The following is a 9,979-nucleotide window of genomic DNA, read 5'->3' as shown; positions in this document are numbered from 1 at the left end:
ACACTTGTAACCGTGACTTGTTTTTAGTTATGAGATTTGCATTATGACTGTTGTTTGATATTTATTGGTGATGAAAAGAAGGCTGGTCTATAGAATCCACAATGAATGCCAACTTCAGTGGTTATACAGTCTGAAAATGTTTTATGGGATGTTCTGTACTAAAATGACACATTTACACATCCCTAAATGTTTTAAATGTTCTATCAACATGTTTTTTCTATTATATTTTAATTAAAAACAACTATTGTGAGATACTGTATATCCACTTGTCCTGTTTGCGTTACACAGGAGAGACCCCCCCCCTATTGTTAAGAAATTTTTTTTTTACTAACACAAGTAACAAAGTAACGTTTACTCTGAGTACGTTTTAAATGAGTTACTTTTTTACTTCAGTAGGTTTTTAGACTAGTAATTTTACTCGTATTTCAGTAAAAATTATTTAAAGTAGTAGTACTTTTACCTGAGTACAATATTGTAGTACTCTTTCCACCTCTGCCCAATACCTGAGTGTTTGGGATATTATTCAGAAAGCCCTTTCTATATATTCTGAGAGGAATTTGAAAATTTGTTGTTCATAGCTTTTTTGAGCACTTCGTTTTTCTTATCATTATTAAATGTATCTCTCAGGTGTTTATGCATTTCACATTCATAAATAAAGTGATCTAGATTTTATTCTTTTTGTTTACATCCTACATCTGCTCTACCAAATCTCTCCGCCACTGAGCTAACTCTGGTGTCCATGTTACTTCACCTCTCTTAATTCTTAATATCAAGTGCATTGTCTGTTTTATATAATTTAAATTCTTGCTCTTTTTGATTAAATTGTTCTTGGTAAATTCGTTTTCTTTTGCGATCGCACCTTTCTGTCTTCTGTACCTTGCACTGGCTGACAGGATATATTTTCCTTCCACTTGGTGTCGCTCTGAATCACGTTTCAGCCAAGTGACGTTGCTAATACGTTGCTAAGTGAAAAAAATAATAAAATGCGAAGGGTAAAGAGTTGCGCAACGACTCGGCAAAATAGGTGCATGTGAGAAAACCGCGCGGGCCGCACTAACAATGAACTTTGACGTTATGTCGGGGGCCACAAAATATCGGCCTGCGGGCCGCAACTGGCCCGCGAGCCGCGAGTTTGAGACCCCTGCGTTACATGGTCCTGTGGAACTGCATATATTTTATTAAATAAATATTATATGATATATATATATAGATAATAATATTATAGTATTATATTCCATTATCAAAAATTAATTTCTGTGGCAAATGTTGTTTACAATCACCATACCAAATTTTTGCTTCTAACTAATTCTGATCTGGAGTTATTAAAGTTGGAGTAAAAAGAGTCCATGTTGGTCTCCAAAGCTTTCAAACACACAAAAAACAGATTATGTTGCAGAAAAATACATGCACATTTAATACATTTGTGCCTTTTTGGCTTTAAAGCTCTGTCAGACTCTGTTTTCTTCACATCAGTCTGTGCAAAACCAAACTGAATCACTAAACAGTAAATACAAGTCAGAAACGACTCTTTTTCAATGAATCGAATCAGGGAATTGAATCAGGGAGCTGTGCTCTTATCACTGGAAAAGATTCATTTGTTTTGCTCACTCTATTTTATTATTGTGTTGTGCATAAACAACTCCATGAATCAGTGCATTTGATTCAGAGATTCACTCGTGGTTCAGGCCTTGAAAAAACTCTGTATAAACAAATCAGAGCTTCCGAATTCAGATTTTGGGCGGAATTTCAGTTTTTCCTCTAATGGATAATTAATCTAATTGTTAGTTAGGAGAACAAACACAGTTGGATATGGATTTATGTATTATGGAAATATTTTGAAAATATTATGGAAACATACAAGATGGCCACCAAGAAGGAAAACAAGTGGATTATATCCCTAATGGAACAACACAGAGATATAGATTTGGTCTCAATTTGAGGAAGAGAAGCTCAGGTAAGCAGCTGTGATTATTTTATGTTGCTGTGTGGTTGATCTGGGTCGCGGTGCTGCTGTTTACTGTGCGCTTTCATTTTGCAATGATAGCGAAGCATTATCAAATATTGAACTTCTTCAGGATTTTTATGCTCATTTATTTGAAGTAAAAAAGACAGCACAATGTGAACAAAGCAACAGTCGCACACACTTCGAGTTTAAGGTAAAAGTCAAGTTTAAAGGTTCAAATATTTCGAGTTTAGGGGACATAAGTTACGAAGTGTGTTTCAGACATCATTTTTTTTTTTTTTTATTGTTTGTATTGATTGTATTGTATTGTAAAGTGTTGTAAAGCGTCCTTGAGCATGCATAAAGGCGCTATATAAGTATAACTTATTATTATTATTATATTCAGAAGTTCATACGTTGAAAAATATCTTGTCTTTGGACTGTCTCCAACTAAATACAGGTCAAAAGAATTTGCAAATAATTGGTGTCTGTTTTTATTGATATTTTTCCTACTGTACAGATTTTGTTGGAACTGGTGTTGTAAATATTGCATGTAACAACCTACAAATGTACCTAAAAATAAAGAGGCTACAAAATGAAATGCCTCTAGTTAATAGATTTCACATTACATAAAAATAAATCACAACATTAATTACACTCTATTAAACATGAGTTCACCCAGGTTTAAACAAAACACATGACCTTTATGTCTGCACCAGGCATGTACTAACAAGTCACTGTGTAAGTGTGATGGTGATGTCCATTGTGTGTTCAGTACTTGAAATGAAAGTTTAGTTGTGGGTCACTGAATAATGAAGAAGGCTTATGAGATCACTGAACCTCTACTGTTGTGATTGTGGAGACTCTTCTCTTCACCAGTATGACCTCCAACACCCAACCATATATACATACCAAACGTTCCACTGCTCCACTGTTTGAACATCATCTATGAAAGAAATCAGGAAAGTTTAGTATCTCTATCACTACTGTTTGCCAGAAAATCATCATCATCATCCTTATTATTTATTTACAAACTCATTTCCAGAAAAGTTGGGACATTTTGTAAAAATAAATTAAAACAAATATTTGTGATGGGTTAGACATGACAGTTATACATTTTAATTGACAAAATACAATTAGGTTGCTAAGTAAAAATCATTGAAAATCATTTTTGTAATTTAGTCATTTAAATTAATGGTTCAACAAATTTCTGATTATTCTAAATATTTAATAACTGCTTAAACTGGTTCAATAACTTAAATAGTGCATGTAAGGCATACACCATAAAAGGGCACCAATTAACTGTAGGGTACCACACATTTACTTACCCCGTTACACCCATGGACAGTTTAGCCTATCCACCTTCTGTGAAGCTCCCTACATAAGTTTTAAACATATGTCCACAGTATGCAGGTGCACCCACTCTACCAGCTGCACCACAGTATTGCCTAATAATAATACAGTAGACCCTTGACTTACGAATTTAATTGGTTCCCAGGGGCTGTTCTTAAGTCAAAATGTTCGTTAGTTAAACCTATTTTTCCCATAAGAATTCATGTAAATACAATTAATTTGTGCCAGACCTCCCAAACTACCCCCTTACCTAACCTTTCTAATGTCTTAAATGCTCTTTTTTGTTATAAATACAAGTATATTTTCCCTTAAATCTTAAATTATAGAATAGACATTCCTGTAATAAACAGTACTGAACAACACTACACAGTAGTACAGTACATAAAAAAACACATCACATTTCAGTAGAGTACGTGTGCTGTACCATACTAAATTTCATGTTTCTACCAGAAACAACAATAACTCTCATATTTCTTTATTATTTCCTTCTTTATTTCAATAGTGTTGTATTTTGTAGGTGTAATTGCACGAAAGAAAGAATTACGTTATGATTTCCTTCTTCTCTCTCACTCACTGTCCCCTCTGTTCGATACACAGTGACAGCTACTGGCAGGAGTAATTATACAACAACAAATGTAATAGATTTGTTCATTTTCTCACCACTAAGCTTTCTCTGCACATTCTTTGGGGCCATTTTAATATAGAATTTTACAAAATATAAAGGAAACACTGAAAAAAACACTGTCCGAATGTTTGCTCACTGTATATATATATATACATACAGTATATATATATACATACAGTATATATATATATATATATATATATATATATATATATATATATATATATATATAAAGTGAGAGAGAGAGAGAGAGAGTCGGACTTGTTTGTGGCGTCACGTGCTTCGTTTTGCTCGTAACCCAAAATGTTTGTATGGTAAACTGTTCGTAACTCAAGGGTCTACTGTAATAATAATAATAATAATAATAATAATAATAAAATTATTGGTGCAAATTCAAAAGTATTTTTACCAAGTTTATTTGTCATTTGTTTGTGAATTATTGTGAATAAGTGAGTGTGTTATGTGTATTGCCATGGCACACTGCCTAAAAAATATTTTCCTTGGGCCCGGAATAAGCTCCCAGACTAACTGCAACCCTGCACAGAATAAAGTTCCAGTAGAAAATTAACTTCTGGCCACTGTTACTGTTCTATGAATTAAAAACCTTGTTTATTGGTATAATTTAAATAATAAAATTATTGTTTTTAAACAGCACTTAATGTGATAATTGACATTTACCAGTTTTACTGTTGTTAATTATTTCAAGTTACATTATTTATGTTAAAACTATATGTACAAAAGTATTGGGGCAACTCTTTCAGCTTTTCAATTCATGTGCTTCAGCCATCAATTAAGATGCAATATGTCAATGATATAAAGGAAAGTAAGTACTTGGTAGCAACAGTTTAGGGAATGCCATTTACTGTTCCAGTATGACTGTGCCTCTTAAAACAAAGTCTATAAAGACATGGAGAAAAGCTTGGTTTTGAGAAAATCCAGTGAATGCAGAGGGCCCTGATCTCAGCCCAACTGAACAGCTTTGGAATGAACTGGAACATCAGACTTGAGGTTGAGGCTTTCTTGACCAACATTTTTCTTGACCAAGATTTTTATTGGATTGCACTGCTGCCACGGGACTGGTTATATTTATGTAGCATACACAATATATTTGATAGTGTGTATACATTATTCTCTTTAATCTTTAACAAACTGTAATGTTATATATTATATATGTAAATGTTTATACACTATTTGGTGGTCAGTAGTTTGTGGAAACCCTTCCTAGTGTATTTCAGCCACACTCACACACGGGCGGCACGGTGGCTAAGTGGGGCGGTCCTTTCTGTGTGCATGCATAGTTTGCATGTTCTCCCAGTGTCCGCTTGGGTTTCCTCCGGGTACTCCCGTTTCCTCCCACAGTCCAAAGACATGCAAGTGAGGTGAATTGGAGACACCAAATTGTCCATGACTGTGTTTGATATAACCTGGTGAACTGATGAATCTACCTGTCCTGTCATGAATGTAACCAAAGTGTGAAACATGACGTTAAAATTTGTAGTAAACAAACAAACAAACACACACACACATTTAACTTTCCTGTCACAGTATGACTGTGCCCCTGCGTGTTTTAAATGGTTTGATGTTTATACTATACATATATTGGTTAAACTTTTTAATAAGCATATTTTCAGTTTTTTTATTAAAATAATGGGCACTTGTGTGATGCAGTGGTCTATGTCACTAGCCTGCCATTGCTGATATCCAAATTAGAATCTTAGCAGTGCTATCGACCAGCAGGGCATCTACACAGACATGATTGACTATGTCTAAAAGCCCTATGATGGATTGTTGCCCTGTCCAGGGTGTGTTCATGCTTTGTGACCAATGATAGCCTTCTGGATGAAACTGCACCCACAGCAACCCTGACCAGTAAAAGTGGTTGATAAGATTATTTTAATTATTCTTTTTAATTTAGTAATAATAATAACAATAATAATAATAAGATGCAAACGATATGTTTGCCTCTGTTAAACTGTTTTATAAAACAGTTTATGAAAATTTCAGAATAGAAAAGCCTTACTGTCCACTTGAGATTTTAATATTCAGTGTGTCAGTGACTTACAACCAACATACAACCAGAAAAGCCAAGTGAAGACGAACAATTACAATTGAACTCTAGAGGTCTTATTCTTCAAAAATAGACCAAACCTGTCGTAAATCATCAGCGTGACAAGGGCGCCACCCTGCACCCACCTCTGTTTTACATGCTCAATACAAACTTTACAATTTACACTATACAGTTTTATATATTTAAGTATATTATTATACTATATTATTTATACATTATATATATATATGTTTATTTGACTAACTTAAAACTTGACCGCATCCAGCACTAAACCCACTCTAGTCACAGTTCAACATTGTATCTAACTGTTTTATAGTGTTTGAGTCATTTAATGCTTGACCACAATCCAACAATAACACACGTCATAGCATTGTGTTAACATATTATATTTACTCTTGTGTAGCACCTTTATTATAATTACAGTCGCGGTAAATTGCGCAAGACATGAGTACTGTTTGGATATGAAGCTAATCCATTGATGTTATCAATAATCAATATTCTGTTAATATAATGTTTTTAATAATCATATGTACGCTCATATACGTTCCTTGCCCATGAGAAGTTTTAGGCATGAATGGGATATTGTTTTCCGTGAGCCAAGTGCGCCACTCAGTGGTTCCTCAATGCCCCCTCTAAGCCTGAACAAAATGCTCTACAATGCGCACTTAACACCAGGACGATGCTTGTTAATAGTCACCGGACATTAATACAATCAATGAGTGTACTTTTACTGTCGAATTAGCTTCGGTCACATTTAACAACTCAAACCAGCTCAAAACCAAAATGTAAAATTGTAATGTGAAAGGTAACATTCAATACGTTTTTGAGAGACAAAGACATGCGCCCTTTTCAACTTTAAGCCTAAATAAGACCGTGTGGTAGGTGAGGTTGTTAAGTACGGTGCTTCATTATGAAGGACTTTGTCGCCATCTAGTGTTTTTTTACAGGTCATTTCACACCAGTGGAGTGAAGCTGATCCGTGACGGTGGAGTGAATCTAATCTGAATCTTCAGAAAGGCAATAAAATACTAGATTACTCTCTTTTAAATAAAGGCTCTCTTATTATGACAGTGAAAACGGTAGTTATTTTGGAACTAAATTAGATTTAAAAAAAAAGATTTATGCTGCGGCTCAAATGGTCGCGATCACATTTTCTTCCTTAAAATCCATTTTTAGCATGAAATTGTATTATCTGCGGGTTAGGTTAAGCGCACTCTTATTGCCGTTTGCCTTTAAGTGTTTGTGTCCTTTTTGTTACAGAGTCTTTCTCAAAGACTCTGTAACCGAAACCAATTTCAGATAAATACAGTGTTTCAAAAGCAATGCCACGGCGAAGCTGGATTATTTTTCCATTAGAATGGCCTGATATACTCTGGTGTGAGCCGTCTGGTAGGTACTTATGACAAATAATGGTTTGACACTAGGTTTCTTTCGTTTTCTCATAGCCGTTGTATAAAAAATTAATATTTGCAATGAAGCAACCACAAAGCATTTTTCTCTTCAGTAACAAAGACGTTCACATTGACAATGTTAACTGCTGAATAAATAAACTAAATTGTGTCATTAATGTATCCGTACATACCAATTTACTCTTTGTGTTGTCACTTATTATGTTACAAATTTTAAGAAGACGAAAGTCACAAAAACTCACGTTTACGAGTGTGTAAAATTAGTCACTGTCGTTAACGTCTAAATCTTACAGACCCCCATTCGGGTAAATGGACTTGAGTTTATAATTTGAGCTACAATTACATCCCTAAAAACATATAGTTGGTTCTTTTTAGCCAACCAAGAAGCACTGCTGTCTGCGCCCGAAACGGGTAAATTATGCATTACCCACACAGTGACTATAATAAAGAGATTGTCCAATATAAAGTTACCGTAACGATAACGTTTGACAATTTGAACCGGAATTTTAAAAAAAATAAAATTTTTGGCTTTGCCGTTGCTTCGAAAATATAGTGGTAAGATGTAAAACTGTCAAAATTAAATATGCAATCTGTTTGAACTAAATGATTTTTTTACATCGACAAAATGTTTCAATAACCTATGACATGTTTCTTTACATGCATTAATTAAAATTAAAATGTGCTGTTTTTAAATAGTTGAAGTCTGTATTTATAGCAAAGTCTGCTTCAACACAGACTTTGCAGAACAGATAATAATCCTCTTTTTTCAACGGTCACTAGATGGGGGAGGCTAAAGGGAAAGAGAGAACTGTTGTCAGCAGTGCGATATCAAGGAAGAAGGACTGCCTGTTATCTGTGAATAGCTTTGACCCTTTCCAGAATAGATATAGCACGAATTTTTAATTCGTTTTTCTTTGAGACAACAATGCGGTGTTTGAAAGCCGGACACAATTTGGGTTTTGTGAAGGATCTCTTTCTGTTCTCTTGGGCCCAGCTGCCCATATGGAAGGGAACGTGTACAACAAGGACCACAATGGCACCAACAGACAGGCTCACAAAAAGAGAGAAAGAGAAGAAGCAAGCATGTATCTCCCTGGATTGGGATGCACTGCCAAAGATAAAGGGGCTGAAAAGCACCAAAAAACTTCGAGACACATACACACTATCTCTGACTCTCCACCCAACAAAGAATAACACGTCCCCTGTTAAAATGCACGCCTCTAACATCCACAACATCCGACCATGCTTTTGTGCTCTTTTCTGGCTAGTACAGTATATTGTGTAACGATAGACTGGTCTGTCACACTGGGTCACGGTGTCGACTGTCAAACAAGCCCAAGATAGCAACGTTTTATACACCAATTCAAACGATTTCAATATAATTTGCCAAAATACTTGGCATAAACATAAATGTCCTTTTTGCCTAGCAAGTAGTATCTTTTAATTAAAACATTTAAAGCAGATGTAGACCACAACTGTGCGAAAATTAAGCTTGTAAATGTTTTAGAAATGTAAACTAAAATTTAACATTCAATCATTTTTGTAAAGTTTCGTAAACTTTTGTAGGCCTATCTAAAGTAGCATTACCCTTAATGTATCGCCAGCCAATGAAATTTAGATACCGTCTAAAATTGCAGCGTCAGTTCACGATGAAAGAAAAACGGAAAAGCCTTTGCATGCGAACATGTTTTAGAGGCTAATTTTTTGTAGATTTAATTATGGTTATCTGTTCAAATGAACCTTTAAATAATTTGTAAACGATTTGTGAAGGTGCATTTAGCCACTAGCAATAATAGGGAAATAAAATATGTTTACAATATTTATTCTGTGTTTTCTGGGAAGATGAATACTAATTTAGATAACAGATGAGATATTAGTTTATTAACACTACGTTTCAAAATTAGGTTCAACTTTTGGAAATACGTCACCAAACGCAGTCTGGGTTTACGATTTAGCGCACAATAAACCTAACTCTGTCCGGATCAGTCTGTTAGGAAAAGCCCTGGTCCCTTGAGATGGAGCCCTGTAAATAATTAGCAACGTGTGTCAATTCAGAAGTTTGTTTAATGATAGTGGGGATTGCAATGACATATGTTGTTATTTGCGAGGGAAATTCATGCATAAATGACTTGCGATTGTATGGGATTAACAACTTCAAATAATCAATAAATAATACTAGAGCATCATTAAGAATGATGCGCATTATTGCTTTGACTGCTTTTACGACACTAACCGACTTTGCCAGTCTTTTTTTTTTTCTTTAACACAAATTGTAAATGTAGATTTGGGGTATTTTCAACATGACGCACTGCACCCTAAATGTTTGATATTTAACAAGCCAAATCTTACGCCCCCACAACTATTTCTTATTTTGAATATGTCGTTTTTAAATTTGAGATCAGACTTGGTAATTGAGTAGTACCTCTAAAATAAACATGTTTTCTAGTAAATGAGCCATTTCAACACTGAAGTTGTGGAGCACCGCGCAGCCTTAATAGAAGTCAGCGTGTGGATAAAAGACTGCTTAGCGACTGAAGCCCTCTTATATTAAGTAAGTGGATTTTTACCCGCATTTCAGAAGT

The sequence above is a fragment of the Trichomycterus rosablanca genome, chromosome 13 (assembly GCF_030014385.1).
Source record: "Trichomycterus rosablanca isolate fTriRos1 chromosome 13, fTriRos1.hap1, whole genome shotgun sequence".
Classification (NCBI taxonomy): domain Eukaryota; kingdom Metazoa; phylum Chordata; class Actinopteri; order Siluriformes; family Trichomycteridae; genus Trichomycterus; species Trichomycterus rosablanca.
This window is presented reverse-complemented; position numbering follows the sequence as displayed.